The sequence below is a fragment of the Balaenoptera physalus genome (assembly GCF_965194825.1).
Source record: "Balaenoptera physalus genome assembly, contig: HAP1_SCAFFOLD_1282, whole genome shotgun sequence".
Taxonomy (NCBI): domain Eukaryota; kingdom Metazoa; phylum Chordata; class Mammalia; order Artiodactyla; family Balaenopteridae; genus Balaenoptera; species Balaenoptera physalus.
The window spans coordinates 53,385-68,690 of NW_028125514.1; the positions used below are offsets into that span (position 1 = coordinate 53,385).

Here is a 15,306-nt window from a genome sequence, read left to right on the forward strand (position 1 = left end):
AAAAGGACCAGAGGAAGAAACAAGGCTGAAGAGAACAAGCAGTCAGGGAACAAAGTCAAGGCAGAAGACAAGCCAGCAATCCCCAACACGAAGCGAAAGGAACACCAAACTGAGCTTCGCCAAGAGAGCTTTCAAAAGCCTCGAACCTCCCTTGGCGTGCGCATGCTGGAGTCTGTGAAGGTTCTTCATGCGCTGGGGAAGAAGAATGAGACGAAAACTGGGCTCTCTTCCTGTCGGCTCTTGGGAAATTCAAGCAACCCCAAAGACCCCCAGCCACCCCCAGCGATCCAGCCACGGCGGCATACCCCACGTGAGGGTAAGAGGCCTGAGAAAACGCAAGTCCAAGCCCAGAAACCAGACAGCAGTGCTGAAACAGAGTGTCCATCTCCATCCCAGTGTGAGCGGCCTCCTCCTGGGAAGGTCAAGTTGATACCTCTGCCTTTTTCTGCCTGGGACAAGCCTCAAGCTCGACCCGCTCCTCGGAGGCCACAGTCTCTGGCCTCACATCGGCCTGCTGTGGCTTACCGTGCCCAGCCTGGTTCTACTGACTCAGCTCAACCTGCTGCAGTCAATTCATCCCAGTCAGCTCCTGCCTCTTTGCCAGGTCCCGCCAAACCAGCTCAGCCAACTGTGGCCAACCCAACCCAACCGGCTTGGACCAACCATACCCAGCCTCGTGTCCCTCAGCCTGCTGCTCCTAGGCCTGCACCCTACAAAACTTCATCTGGCGCTTCTCTCCAGCGCGAGCCTGTTCCCCCTGCTGTGACTAAGCGCCAGTCCCCACCCAAGCTCCAAACCCAACTTCTACTCCAAGACTTCAGCAAGCAACGAGTTCCATGGAGGGAACCCAACGTGCCTGAGCCAGTCATGTCAAAGCCCATCGAACAAGAGCAGAGGCCAGAGCGAGAGGCCATGAAGAGGCGGGCTCAACAACAACGGGAGAATGCTGCCAGATACACCTCTTCGGGGAAGCTGCAATTTTTCACCCAGAGGGACAAAGAAATGGAAATTGCTGACTACTACGGATACGTCAGGTGACAGCTGCTAGGATTCTTGCTGCCACCTTGGCTACCAGCGGTTCTTCCATACATAGGTAAGATAGGTATAGAACCGAATAAGTAAATGGAATAGAATTAATAGATGAGTAATAAACCTTTCGAATTTTGAGATGCTGCTAACTGGAGCGTGAGAAAGGAAGGCCTGAAAGTTGGATGGGAGAATGAAGGAAAGGGGTAAAAACTGAGGAAAGAGGAAGGAACTTGGCCCAGGGCTAGGAAGGCCAAAAGAGACGTATGGATTTAGGAAAGGAAGCAGGAGTGAGGATGAAATGGCAGAAGTAAAAAGCAGGGTCAGGGGTCTGGGTTGAAAGAACACAATTGGAGTAGAGTTGAAGGTGACAGGAGATGAGTCTAGGTTTACTAGGAGAAATAGAAACAAAGTCTCTCGGGGAGGTTGGCCTTAAGTCTCACAACCACCAGATAGGTATTTCAGAAAACAAGAGGTTCACGACACATCTCTGAAAGGTTTGAGTTGCCTTATTCAGGTGTGATTATAGTGGGGGAATAGGCAAATCTACCAGAGAAGTGGCTAGGGCTCAGAGTCCTCCTAGGGGCAGCTGACGACAGGGCCAGAGCCAAGGGAACTGCTGTATCAGGAGGCCCACGAACAAATCAGGGGCATAGCCGCCTGTCACTTCCCTACCAGGAAGGAAGCCAGGTATATTACTATAACCAAGGCACACTGGGGTCTTCACTGTATGGAGAACGTGGCTCCTGCCTGCAATCCTATGGCTCCGCGTCATACACAGGAAGTAGGGCCTCTGCGCAACCAGAAATGGGAATGGGACTGAAGGAGATTCAGCCCACAAATATCCGACCACCAGCTTCCACCTCTGCAATCTGCCACCCTGTGTCTGCTCAACGCATCACAGAAACAAGTTTTCAAGGTGAGTATACAAACGGCAGAGAAAGTTGAAGAATGAGGTCGGCATTCACAAACGGGGTCAAATCGACAGCTGGGAAGGGGTGTAGAGACAGGTAGAATTTAGATCCTGAGCCTTTAATAACCACTACCTTCTCTCAGTGCTCTCTGTTTTTAGACTCTATGTAAGAACAGCTAGGGCTTCCCTGGTGGCGCCTGCCAATGCAGGGGACACGGCTTCGAGCCCCGGTCTGCGAAGATCCCACATGCCGTGCAGCAACTAAGCGCATGTGCCACAACGACTGAGCCTGCATTCCAGAGCCCGTGAGCCGCAACTACCGAAGCCCACGCGCCTACAGCCCATGCTCCGCAACAAGAGAGGCCACCGCGATGAGAAGCCCGCACACCGCAACCAAGAGTAGACCCCGCTAGCCGCAACTAGAGAAAGCCCGTGCACACCAATGAGGACCCAGTGCAGCCAAAAAAATAAATACGTAGAATAAATAAGTTCAATCAATCAATCAATCAATAAACGTAAATTAAAAAAAAAAAAACAAACAAAAAAACAGAACACCTAATGCAGGTGGGAAGGTGGGAGGGACACTGTAAAGGTCATCTATGCTACATGTACAAGAACCCCGAGAGCACACCAATAGGTACCACATTTTTCACTGCTGTAGCCGAGCATTCCCCCTGTACTACCACACTGTAGCACTCCCTTCCCTCGTCTACTGCTACAGTCTCTTTGGAAGGTGTTTCAGAACTCTTGTTATGAGAGTGCCAGTTGAACTGTCCTCACTTCCGTCATTTATACCAGGATTTAAGACCTTGTGGTCCGAGATCCTGTCCAGAGAGCAAGCAGGCTAAGACTCTGTCTTTGTTTCTATATTTCATCAGAAAGGGCTCTACCCCCTCTCCTAGTTCATGGTGTGAAGTGTTCTTAGCCTCTCGGGAAAGTGGGGAGAATTCAAAGGACTCTCTATGAGAATGCTAGGCTTTGTAAAACATTTCAGTTTTTTAAAAAGAAGACTCATTTTGTATTGGACTTACAACAGTCCTATGAGATACAAAGAGAGCCAAGGATCAGTGACATGAAATGATCACCAGTAAGAATTACAACAGTCACCGCTTACCTCGTAGCATAGGGCACACTGTCCATGATCCTTAAGAAGAGTTAGTAGAAATGCCTTGCCCATCTTGCCCCTGAACCCCTTGAAAGGTACACGACTGCTGTGTTGGTGTTTAGGGGGAGCATCTCACTTACCCGGGACTGACTTCAACCTTGATTCCTCTGTAGTGATGGAGACTTCCCCGCTGATGAAAAATTCCCTGGGATTGCAACCTCCAAGCCAGACCGCTTTCCTATGGAATGACAGAGAACTTCAGAGAACTTGTCAAGATGAAACACCAGTCAGTCTGCGGGAGAAAGGGAAGAAGAGAACGATGGAAATCGTTTCTGGGAAACTATTTTTACATTATGTTTTGTTTGTTCCTGGTAAATAAACTGAAATCTTCTTAACATTCAAACAAAATCTAAACCACTAAATTCAACAACACAGGAGTATAACTTTTGAAAAAAATTTCTTTGGCTGCGCAGCATGTGGGATCTTAGCTCCCCAACCAGGGATTGAACCCACGCCTGCTGCATTGGAAGCGCAGAGTCTTCACCACTGGACCACCAGGGAAGTCCCAGGAATAGAACTTTTAAAGGAGAAGGTATAAACCCCTGGGTTATATGAACTGGAGATTTTTAGTAAGAAGTCAATAGATCTTTTGTTAGGCACATTTTATGTTAGGCTGTCTCCCTGCACAGGACGCAGGCGCCTTGAAAATGGAAATCACATCCCTCTATAGTACGTCCCTCTTCTTTCTGCTTTGCAGTTTGCTGCTCCACTTGTTCAACCCCACCTAGTAATAACCTATACTTCCCTTGTTCCTGTTTTCCCATCTGGAAAACAGACAAAAGGCAACCAAACAACGCAAAGGTCTCAACAAATAAGGGATACCCAAAACCAGAGATGGCCAGAACTTCTGTATCCCTCATGAAACCTAGCCCGGTGTTCAATACTTAGGTATCATTAATACATGCGTGTTGACTGAAACAGTTGAAACGCAATTCTTCCACTTCCCAGTTTAGTTTTAGTCCTCATACAAAACCTGATCATCAAATTCCTTAATGCTAGGAATCACAGTGAAAAATAATTTCTCAACTGACTTCTGTCAGATGAGTGAGAACTAAGGTTAATTCAGTGTATCTGAAGCATAGAAAGTGAGGGCAAACGTGGCACAAGATGGGGCTAGAGAAGCAGAGAGGATTCTAGAGCACGCAGAGTCTTAAAGGCCACCAGTGTGTTTTCTATTCTCAAAACAATGTTTGTGAGCGATGTTTATGAGCAATGTTCCAACTTGCTTTGAAGCTTTCTTGTGTGAAGAATGGATTGGAGGGAAACAAGATATATGGACACTAGTTAGGACCTAATCGCAACAGACAGGCAAGTTCAGTATTAGGATGTTGAGGGAGAGCTGACAGATTCCAAAGAAATTCAGGAGATAAACTGAAGCGGGCTTCATGGGGTATGAGATGGAGGAAAGGAAGGTCTTAGGGAATTAAAGGGTTTACTGCACACATGAGCAGAGTCTCAAAATTAATCATTTGAACGTACAGAGGGGGATCGATCTCCCAAATGACACCGGTTAGGAAGCAACGGTACGCCCTTTAGAATTCCTAGAGACAGCACAAATCAACTGTTTCGATGGAAAATTCGGCGGGACCCTTGATTTCCATGGGAATATAGAGAAAAGAGACACTGATCTGGCTTGCAGGTATTTAGGAAGTTGTTAGCCTGACATCACATACTAGTCTCATGTAAGTAGGCCGTCTGAAGTATGAAGCTTAGGGGAAAAACCTTGAAGAAAACTTAAAAGCTTAAGCCACACCTCTATACTACACCACCTTTCACAGTTTCTTCTCAGATAAGCAGCATCCCCATCAGTGAAGAAACTCACATCCCATAATAGGAACAACAGGCCTAAAAATTAAATGTGTGTCTTTGGAGGTCCCATCTATGCGATATCTTCCTGGTACCAGAAAAGTCCCCAGGAAGATCGATCTTTGCACCCCTGAAAGCTTACCACCAAGGAAAATGACTAGGTCCATAGATTTCCTCCCTCAAACCAGCCTACCTCACACATAAATCACTAGCAACTCAGCCCTTAACTCACATTATCACAGTCACAAGAGTGGTTAGGGAGAAAAGCACTAACCAGGGGAACTAACACAGAGGCAATCCAGGCCAAGCTGGGCTGGTGGCAGATATCTGCTCCTTACGCTCGGGTGCATAATGCGACTCACCACAATGCCTTTTTCACAGACCCTTTTTAAAGTTTCTCCACAAAATCCAACAGCTCAAGTTAGCTCATGACGCTTCAAGGTAAACAATCGTCAAGAGAAAAACATGCAATATGTCTTACAATGTTGGATTCCTTACAAATAGGACAAGGAAATAACCATGTAGACAAAACCAGAGCATTTGAAAACATCTGCGTTCTACAAACATACCAGTGAATGCTATAAATAAGGTAATATGACATAAAACAAAATGAAAACTAGATGTGAGACTGTTCTCTTCAGTGTACAGACTTCATGGCAGTTGCTGCACGATCTAGCTACTTATATCTACAACTCTCTGTTCTGTTAATACAAAATGAGGCCCAAGTGTGTCAACTTGTTTCCCACAGAAACCAAAAAACCTACATGCATCTCTTTTCTCCGGTGCCCTTTCACCTTACCTGCTCCCAGTTCTCCACCAATGTCCTCCTCTTTCTCTAATTATTCTCCTCTTCATTGTGCTTGGCCTTGCACCCAAGCATGCAAGACAGAGAGTCCTAGAGGTCCGAGATTCTAGAGGGGCTGTTTGCAAGGGGGAGGAGATTACGGTAACTGCCACACTGTATATACTTCTGTGCAAAGAAAGAGGGACAGTGTTCAGAATGTCTCTCACATATAAAAAGAGCTGGATGGCAGGATACCTGTGTGGCCCAAGGAACTAGAGCTAGCAAATCATGGGCAAAACAATTGCAACCAAAGGCTGGAAGAGGAAAGGTCTGCAACCAGCTCTGTCTCCTGGCTCTCTGGTATTTGCTGCCAATGGGCAGAGTCTATTTCGTGAAGCATCAAGCACTGAAAAGAAGACTCCTGCTGCTGGAAGTTGACAGGAAGGAACATCCAATGCAAGACCAAGGCTTGTCCTAGAAGCAATGCCCATAATGGAAGAAAAAAAAAAAAAAAAAAAGAAAGCGGAAGAGAAATGTTAAGTCGCAAGTCCAACCTGGCCCCCAGCCTAGCCCAGCCCAAGGAAGGTAGGAGTCAAGGAGAAGAAACTAAAAGAGAAGAGCCTTGGACCACAACATTCTCCACAGGGTACACTCAACAAACTTCACCCTGCTCTTTAACCAAGTTACAACTCTAATAGTTCAAACTGCATGGCTCTTTCCTTCCTAAGGATACTAGTTAAATAAGATCTATATAGCTCTAAGTATATGATACATAAAATAGAATACTCTGTAGAATATAAGTAACTGTTAGTTAATTATATTAATGAACGTCTGTAAGAAATGTTGCAATGATTTCCCTAATGGAAGAGCCTGGGGGAGGTAAATCTGTCTTCTAGGATTTCCTCCCCAGAGCTCAGAAATTGAGGGGTTGTTTTAGCTCTCCTACGCTCTCTTCACCCAAGCCCGCCCTCCTGTTGGGGATCGGACCTCCCTATTGGCTAGCTCATACCTTTCAACTGCCTGCTTTGTGACATCACTCTCCTACCAAACCTACTACCACTTGGTAGAGGTCTTGGGGTTTCCGTGGAGCCGTTTGGACCAGTAACCAGTGACCTTTGTACTGGACACGTGCGCCGTTCAGCTGCAGCCACTCAGACATCCTCTAGTGTTGTCTCCTCATCCCTTGTACCTGCAGTTGATGTCTCCTCTTCTCTGACCATGTCAGGTAAGAAAAGAAACTTTGGAAAGTTTTGCGTTCGATTTCTTGTGCCCCTAAATTGAGGAGGAGATTCAAAATAGCGTGGAATAATGAGGGAAAGTATTGAACTACAAGTCTGGAGACCTAATTTCAGTTTTGACTTTGACGTTTACTGTCTGTGTGACTTTGGACAAATCACTGACTGCCTCACAAAGCCTGCTGCTTTCCTTATCTGTTACGTTAGGATACCACATTGGGTTGATCACTCTGATCCCCTTCTTTTCCAATATTGAGCCTTAAAGGGTACCCATGTAGAAAATGAAATCAGAGACTTCTCAAAAGAGTGTTTCAACAGAAACATAGAAAAGCCAGGTGACACAGAAAACTAGCGATATATACCAAGATGTTTCATCTCCAATGGTCTCCCTCCACTAGTATTTCGACTAGTTGAAAAGAGAGAATAGGGAGAGAGGATGGAGAGTACTGGGCTATATAGGGAGGCACAGAGTCAAACGTAAGCAAGTTTAGGATTGTTTTCATTAGCACAGGCCAACAGGAACCAAGAGATGGGAAAAAAATATAAGAATGAAGAGGGAAAGCATAGAGGAGCTCTCAAGAAAGAGGCAGTTTGCCATGGAATGTTGATGGGAGCCAAAGATTTTAAATTAAAGCAGAAACAGCACAGAGGGAAATCTGCTCAGAGCAGGGCAAAACAAAGTTGATGGTAGCAAATCCTTACATTAACAGACTAAGAAGGAAAGTAAGGCCAGAACAGGGGATCACCAGGAAAGGCAGCCTATCAGAAAAGTCATACTCCGTTTTCTTTCTTTTATTGCCTCTCTGAATACAGCTGGCACTTGACAGTTTGGAATAGAAACACTTTAGAAGTATGTTTTAGAAATGATGCTTCCTAGAAACCAGAAACCAAAGTGGTTATCTAGGGGGCTGCTTTTCAGTGTTCTATTCTTTCTAATTTTTAAACTAGGTAGACATTTGACCAATTAAACATTTTAAATGATATCTTCTACATTGAATCAGAAGGACTATTTCCTTTGTGTGATATGTAGCTTCTAAGGCAAGGTTGCTTTTCATTTTTACAGTTATTTCCTTCCTAACACAGAGAGCACATTGATCAACAGCCATCGTTCGCTTGTAGATCTTAGCTACCGGAGAAGAAAAAGAAAAAGTCAAGCCCCACATCTCTAATTCCCCATTTAGGGAATTCCCTGGCGGTCCAGCGCTTTAGGACTCGGTGCTTTCACGGCCAGGGCCACGCGGCGCGGCAAAAGAAAAAAAGAAAACACAAACATCCACATTTATCTAAAACAATATTGTGGAGTCCTTTGGATTTTCTTACATTTGAAAATCTTTTTTAATTGGATTCTAGGGATGATGGTTTTTTGAGGTCTTGGGATGTCATCTTCTTGGATGTGGAAGATGATTCTAAGTTCTAGGATAAATACAAAAACCTTCTTGATACTTTTTAAGCTTCCTTTCTGCTTATTATATGAGTTATATTCATGGAAAGATATATTTCTCCTAGGCTTAATACCTGTTACTTGCTGGGTAAAAATATGAATGAGCACAATAATGAAACTCTTTTACACTTACTATTTTGCTGTCTGCTTTGTACCGGTTTTCATTGAAATACTTGTCTATATATGTTGTGGCTACCTATACATTCACATTTGTTGCATTCTGTTGCTTGTTGTGCATTTTTTACTGATTTATCGTCTCTGTCTGTATGCATTGGCTAGGAATTCATTCACCTCTATCACCTCCATCGTGTTTTTTGGTTAATAGTATTCACTAAAATAGAGTGGGCAAAATTCACTTTCATAATATTGCATGTATGGTACAGAATGTCATTTGTTAGTAAATTCATTAGGCTTTGATACTTGCCCACATACCCCAGTTTTCATTAATATCTATGGATTTCTTTTTCGTTACGTAACATGTTTTTCATGATTTTTCTTTGTCTTTCTAGAACTTATTGTATCTTCCTCCATATAAATCATACGCAATAGATCAGCTTATTCATCTATTAATTATTACTGCTATTATTATTGGTGGTGGTGTTATAACCACTTTATAGATGAGTAATCTGAAGTAATCAGATAACTTTTCTCTTTCCAAAAGCACTTAAGAAATCCACTTTCGGGTAATCATTTTGAGGTAGGATGAGAAACCAGGCTTGAAGAGGGCAAAAATGACTCTTTCAGTTCACCAGTTGGACTGAGCTATACGTCAACTCTAGGTAATAGCGTGGGAACTGCACAAGCAAAGGGAGACACTGAAGATGACAATGGTAATGGCCGTACTGTTTTCTAATGGACAAAAAAAATGCTTATATTATAAGTTCTATTTCTCCTGCTTTCTGGCACTATCATGCTCAGAGTGGAGTCCTGGCAAGGAAGTCAGGATACTTAGGTTCTGAAACCTGGTAATGACACTAACATAATGAGAGAACCTGAACAAGTCAACCCGACCTCTCTGAGCCTCAGTTTCCTTACTCGTGAAATGAGACTGAAAAAAGAGAAAGTTCTCTAAGGGCCTCCTAGTTCTAAAATGCTTCCAGTCTAGGAAATAGCATAGAAGTCAATACGAGTGCAGGCTGAAGGGAAAGACAGGGCAGGGAGAAGGTTGCTTCCAGCCTAGAGAACAATGTCTGAACCATACCACTTGGCTCTTCTGCCCATCTGTGCCCAAGATGGGAGCACAGGCAGTTAATACAGAAGAGTGGAAAACTGCTCAGTCCTTACAGCCATCATTAACTGTCTGATTTTGGGTTTCTCAGGAAGGGTCGATAGTAGAGGTGTCCTGAGAGCAAGAACCTTAAGATAATGCTGTTCCTCAAACGTAGTGAGAATTTCTCAACCTCCCTGAGTTTTTCATGACCCTCTTGTTCTTACAGAAAATTTCCAAAATCCATCTCTACTTGGAACTCTAAATTCTCTGCAGCATTGTCTTCCTGTGGTGAGCAATGCAACTTCCCTAACACGAAGTGTCTGCAACTTCTCCAGAGTCTCTGCCCCTGCCGTCAGTTCGGCATCGGCTACCGGTACCTCTTTCCAGACACTCATGGGTAGTGCCTACCTTTACCAACATTCCAGCACGACTATGTTATCTGGAGTTACTGACCACAGCCAGATCTCCACTTCAGCTCCTTCCTATCCAGGTGTTCTTGAGTGGGACATCACAGGAAGCACTGAAAAGAATTCCTCTTCACTCGGAGACTTTACTCTGGCACTCACTGACCGGCACCCAGCTGCTTCCTCCATGTTTATGGCAGCCCAGGATGATAAAACTTCAGACGCCAATAACATGGTCCCTCTATATCCATCACTTTCTGCCAGGCTTGCTCAGGAAGCACCATCTCAGATTCCAAATCAGGGGCATAGCCGCCTGTCACTTCCCTACCAGGAAGGAAGCCAGGTATATTACTATAACCAAGGCACACTGGGGTCTTCACTGTATGGAGAACTTGGCTCCTGCCCGCAATCCTATGGCTCCGCGTCATACACAGGAAGTAGGGCCTCTGCGCAACCAGAAATGGGAATGGGACTGAAGGAGATTCAGCCCACAAATATCCGACCACCAGCTTCCACCTCTGCAATCTGCCACCCTGTGTCTGCTCAACGCATCACAGAAACAAGTTTTCAAGGTGAGTATACAAACGGCAGAGAAAGTTGAAGAATGAGGTCGGCATTCACAAATGGGGTCAAATCGACAGCTGGGAAGGGGTGTAGAGACAGGTAGAATTTAGATCCTGAGCCTTTAGTAACCACTACCTTCGCTCAGTGCCCTCTGTTTTTAGACTCTATATAAGAACACCTAGGGCTTCCCTGGTGGCGCCGTGGTTAAGAATCCGCCTGCCAATGCAATGCGGCGGACACTGGTTCGAGCCCTGGTCTGGGAAGATCCCACATGCCGTGGAGCAACTAAGCCCATGTGCCACAACGACTGAGCCTGCATTCTAGAGCCCGTGAGCCGCAACTACCGAAGCCCACGCGCCTAGAGCGCATGCTCCGCAACAAGAGAAGCCCGCACACCGCAACCAAGAGTAGACCCCGCTAGCCGCAACTAGAGAAAGCCCGTGCACAGCAATGAAGACCCTGTGCAGCCAAAAAAATAAATACGTAGAATAAATAAGTTCAAACAATCAATCAATAAATAAACGTAAATTAAAAAAAACAAAAAAACAAAAAGAACACCTAATGCAGGTGGGAAGGTGGCAGGGACACTGTAAAGGTCATCTATGCTACATGTACAAGAACCCCGAGAGCACACCAATAGGTACCACATTTTTCACTGCTGTAGCCGAGCATTCCCCCTGTACTACCACACTGTAGCACTCCCTTCCCTCGTCTACTGCTACAGTCTCTTTGGAAGGTGTCTCAGAACTCTTGTTATGAGAGTGCCAGTTGAAGTGTCCTCACTTCCGTCATTTATACCAGGATTTAAGACCTTGTGGTCCGAGATCCTGTCCAGAGAGCAAGCAGGCTAAGACTCTGTCTTTGTTTCTGTATTTCATCAGAAAGGGCTCTACCCCCTCTCCTAGTTCATGGTGTGAAGTGTTCTTAGCCTCTCGGGAAAGTGGGGAGAATTGAAAGGACTCTATATGAGAATGCTAGGCTTTGTAAAACATTTCAGTTGTTTAAAAAGAAGACTCATTTTGTATTGGACTTACAACAGTCCTATGAGATACAAAGAGAGCCAAGGATCAGTGACATGAAATGATCACCAGTTAAGCATTACAACAGTCACCGCTTACCTCGTAGCATAGGGCACTGTCCATGATCCTTAAGAAGAGTTAGTAGAAATGCCTTGCCCATCTTGCCCCTGAACCCCTTGAAAGGTACACGACTGCTGTGTTGGTGTTTAGGGGGAGCATCTCATTTACCAGGGACTGACTTCTCCCTTGATCCCTTTGTAGTGATGGAGACTTCCCTGGTGATGAAAAATTCCCTGGGATTGCAACCTCCAAGCCAGACGTTTTGTGTGACACAAACTCAAGAACTCCCCAAGTCCTGCAGTAGCAGAAACAGTCACATACTTGAGAGTAACCCACCATCTGAACTTGGGGACATTTCAGTGACAGCTCCAGTCCAGAGTGCCAGGCGTCTCCTGGCCCTGCCTCCAGCTCCAAGCCAGGGACAAACAGAGAGTAAGAACGTGGAGGATATCAAAACCAAGCTGTCAAAGCCTCTGGAGGCCTACCAGATCCCAATAGAAAACCAAGATCCTCCACTACTCCCTTTGGGAATCCCTGATATTCCCCAGCCGCTGGCCTGCACCGATCCCCTCAGCCAAGAGGAGCAGCCTGGTTCTGAAAATGCTGATCTGGGAGAGAACAGCCTGAGTCGTCAGGACCTAGGGACACTTGAAAATGGGACTGAACCTAGCAGTGGTCTTGCAGACATTACTACACTGGCGGAGGATATTCACCTTCCCCAGCTCTTTAATTCTTGGAAAGATCTTGATCGATCCCAAGGTCCCAACGTGATCAAAGCTGAAGACACCAGAGCCATTAAGGTGAATCAGGTGCAGGAAAAGCCAAGTGTCGTAAAGGTTCCCTCTGATCAACCCAGGAAGAACAAACAGAAAGCCTCTGAGCCTATCGGTGGTGCTCCCAAGGCCAAAATCCAGCCAAAGGATCCAGAGTGCCTGTTAGGGGGAGAAGCGGTTATATGCACTGCTGCAGTCAGTGACAGGGCTCCTGCGAACACGGCCAAGCACTCTCAAGGCAAACCTCAGAAAGCTGCATCCGGAAAGATCAGCAAAACTGAGAGCCATGGGCAGGAAAAGACCAAAAGGACCAGAGGAAGAAACAAGGCTGAAGAGAACAAGCAGTCAGGGAACAAAGTCAAGGCAGAAGACAAGCCAGCAATCCCCAACACGAAGCGAAAGGAACACCAAACTGAGCTTCGCCAAGAGAGCTTTCAAAAGCCTCGAACCTCCCTTGGCGTGCGCATGCTGGAGTCTGTGAAGGTTCTTCATGCGCTGGGGAAGAAGAATGAGACGAAAACTGGGCTCTCTTCCTGTCGGCTCTTGGGAAATTCAAGCAACCCCAAAGACCCCCAGCCACCCCCAGCGATCCAGCCACGGCGGCATACCCCACGTGAGGGTAAGAGGCCTGAGAAAACGCAAGTCCAAGCCCAGAAACCAGACAGCAGTGCTGAAACAGAGTGTCCATCTCCATCCCAGTGTGAGCGGCCTCCTCCTGGGAAGGTCAAGTTGATACCTCTGCCTTTTTCTGCCTGGGACAAGCCTCAAGCTCGACCCGCTCCTCGGAGGCCACAGTCTCTGGCCTCACATCGGCCTGCTGTGGCTTACCGTGCCCAGCCTGGTTCTACTGACTCAGCTCAACCTGCTGCAGTCAATTCATCCCAGCCAGCTCCTGCCTCTTTGCCAGGTCCCGCCAAACCAGCTCAGCCAACTGTGGCCAACCCAACCCAACCGGCTTGGACCAACCATACCCAGCCTCGTGTCCCTCAGCCTGCTGCTCCTAGGCCTGCACCCTACAAAACTTCATCTGGCGCTTCTCTCCAGCGCGAGCCTGTTCCCCCTGCTGTGACTAAGCGCCAGTCCCCACCCAAGCTCCAAACCCAACTTCTACTCCAAGACTTCAGCAAGCAACGAGTTCCATGGAGGGAACCCAACGTGCCTGAGCCAGTCATGTCAAAGCCCATCGAACAAGAGCAGAGGCCAGAGCGAGAGGCCATGAAGAGGCGGGCTCAACAACAACGGGAGAATGCTGCCAGATACACCTCTTCGGGGAAGCTGCAATTTTTCACCCAGAGGGACAAAGAAATGGAAATTGCTGACTACTACGGATACGTCAGGTGACAGCTGCTAGGATTCTTGCTGCCACCTTGGCTACCAGCGGTTCTTCCATACATAGGTAAGATAGGTATAGAACCGAATAAGTAAATGGAATAGAATTAATAGATGAGTAATAAACCTTTCGAATTTTGAGATGCTGCTAACTGGGGCGTGAGAAAGGAAGGCCTGAAAGTTGGATGGGAGAATGAAGGAAAGGGGTAAAAACTGAGGAAAGAGGAAGGAACTTGGCCCAGGGCTAGGAAGGCCAAAAGAGACGTATGGATTTAGGAAAGGAAGCAGGAGTGAGGATGAAATGGCAGAAGTAAAAAGCAGGGTCAGGGGTCTGGGTTGAAAGAACACAATTGGAGTAGAGTTGAAGGTGACAGGAGATGAGTCTAGGTTTACTAGGAGAAATAGAAACAAAGTCTCTCGGGGAGGTTGGCCTTAAGTCTCACAACCACCAGATAGGTATTTCAGAAAACAAGAGGTTCACGACACATCTCTGAAAGGTTTGAGTTGCCTTATTCAGGTGTGATTATAGTGGGGGAATAGGCAAATCTACCAGAGAAGTGGCTAGGGCTCAGAGTCCTCCTAGGGGCAGCTGACGACAGGGCCAGAGCCAAGGGAACTGCTGCATCAGGAGGCCCACGAACAAATCAGGGGCATAGCCGCCTGTCACTTCCCTACCAGGAAGGAAGCCAGGTATATTACTATAACCAAGGCACACTGGGGTCTTCACTGTATGGAGAACTTGGCTCCTGCCCGCAATCCTATGGCTCCGCGTCATACACAGGAAGTAGGGCCTCTGCGCAACCAGAAATGGGAATGGGACTGAAGGAGATTCAGCCCGCAAATATCCGACCACCAGCTTCCACCTCTGCAATCTGCCACCCTGTGTCTGCTCAACGCATCACAGAAACAAGTTTTCAAGGTGAGTATACAAACGGCAGAGCAAGTTGAAGAATGAGGTCGGCATTCACAAACGGGGTCAAATCGACAGCTCGGAAGGGGTGTAGAGACAGGTAGAATTTAGATCCTGAGCCTTTAATAACCACTACCTTCTCTCAGTGCTCTCTGTTTTTAGACTCTATGTAAGAACAGCTAGGGCTTCCCTGGTGGCGCCTGCCAATGCAGGGGACACGGCTTCGAGCCCCGGTCTGCGAAGATCCCACATGCCGTGCAGCAACTAAGCGCATGTGCCACAACGACTGAGCCTGCATTCCAGAGCCCGTGAGCCGCAACTACCGAAGCCCACGCGCCTACAGCCCATGCTCCGCAACAAGAGAGGCCACCGCGATGAGAAGCCCGCACACCGCAACCAAGAGTAGACCCCGCTAGCCGCAACTAGAGAAAGCCCGTGCACACCAATGAGGACCCAGTGCAGCCAAAAAAATAAATACGTAGAATAAATAAGTTCAATCAATCAATCAATCAATAAACGTAAATTAAAAACAAACAAACAAACAAAAAAACAGAACACCTAATGCAGGTGGGAAGGTGGGAGGGACAGTGTAAAGGTCATCTATGCTACATGTACAAGAACCCCGAGAGCACACCAATAGGTACCACATTTTTCACTGCTGTAGCCG

General features: G+C 46.6%; 1 long non-coding RNA gene across 1 annotated transcript in view; it reads right to left on the reverse strand.

The window, feature by feature from the left end:
* The window catches only part of LOC309653840, a 153,305-nt gene that overhangs the window by 35,683 nt on the left and 102,316 nt on the right, over positions 1-15,306 (reverse strand). The gene's annotated exons all lie outside the window — the stretch shown is intronic.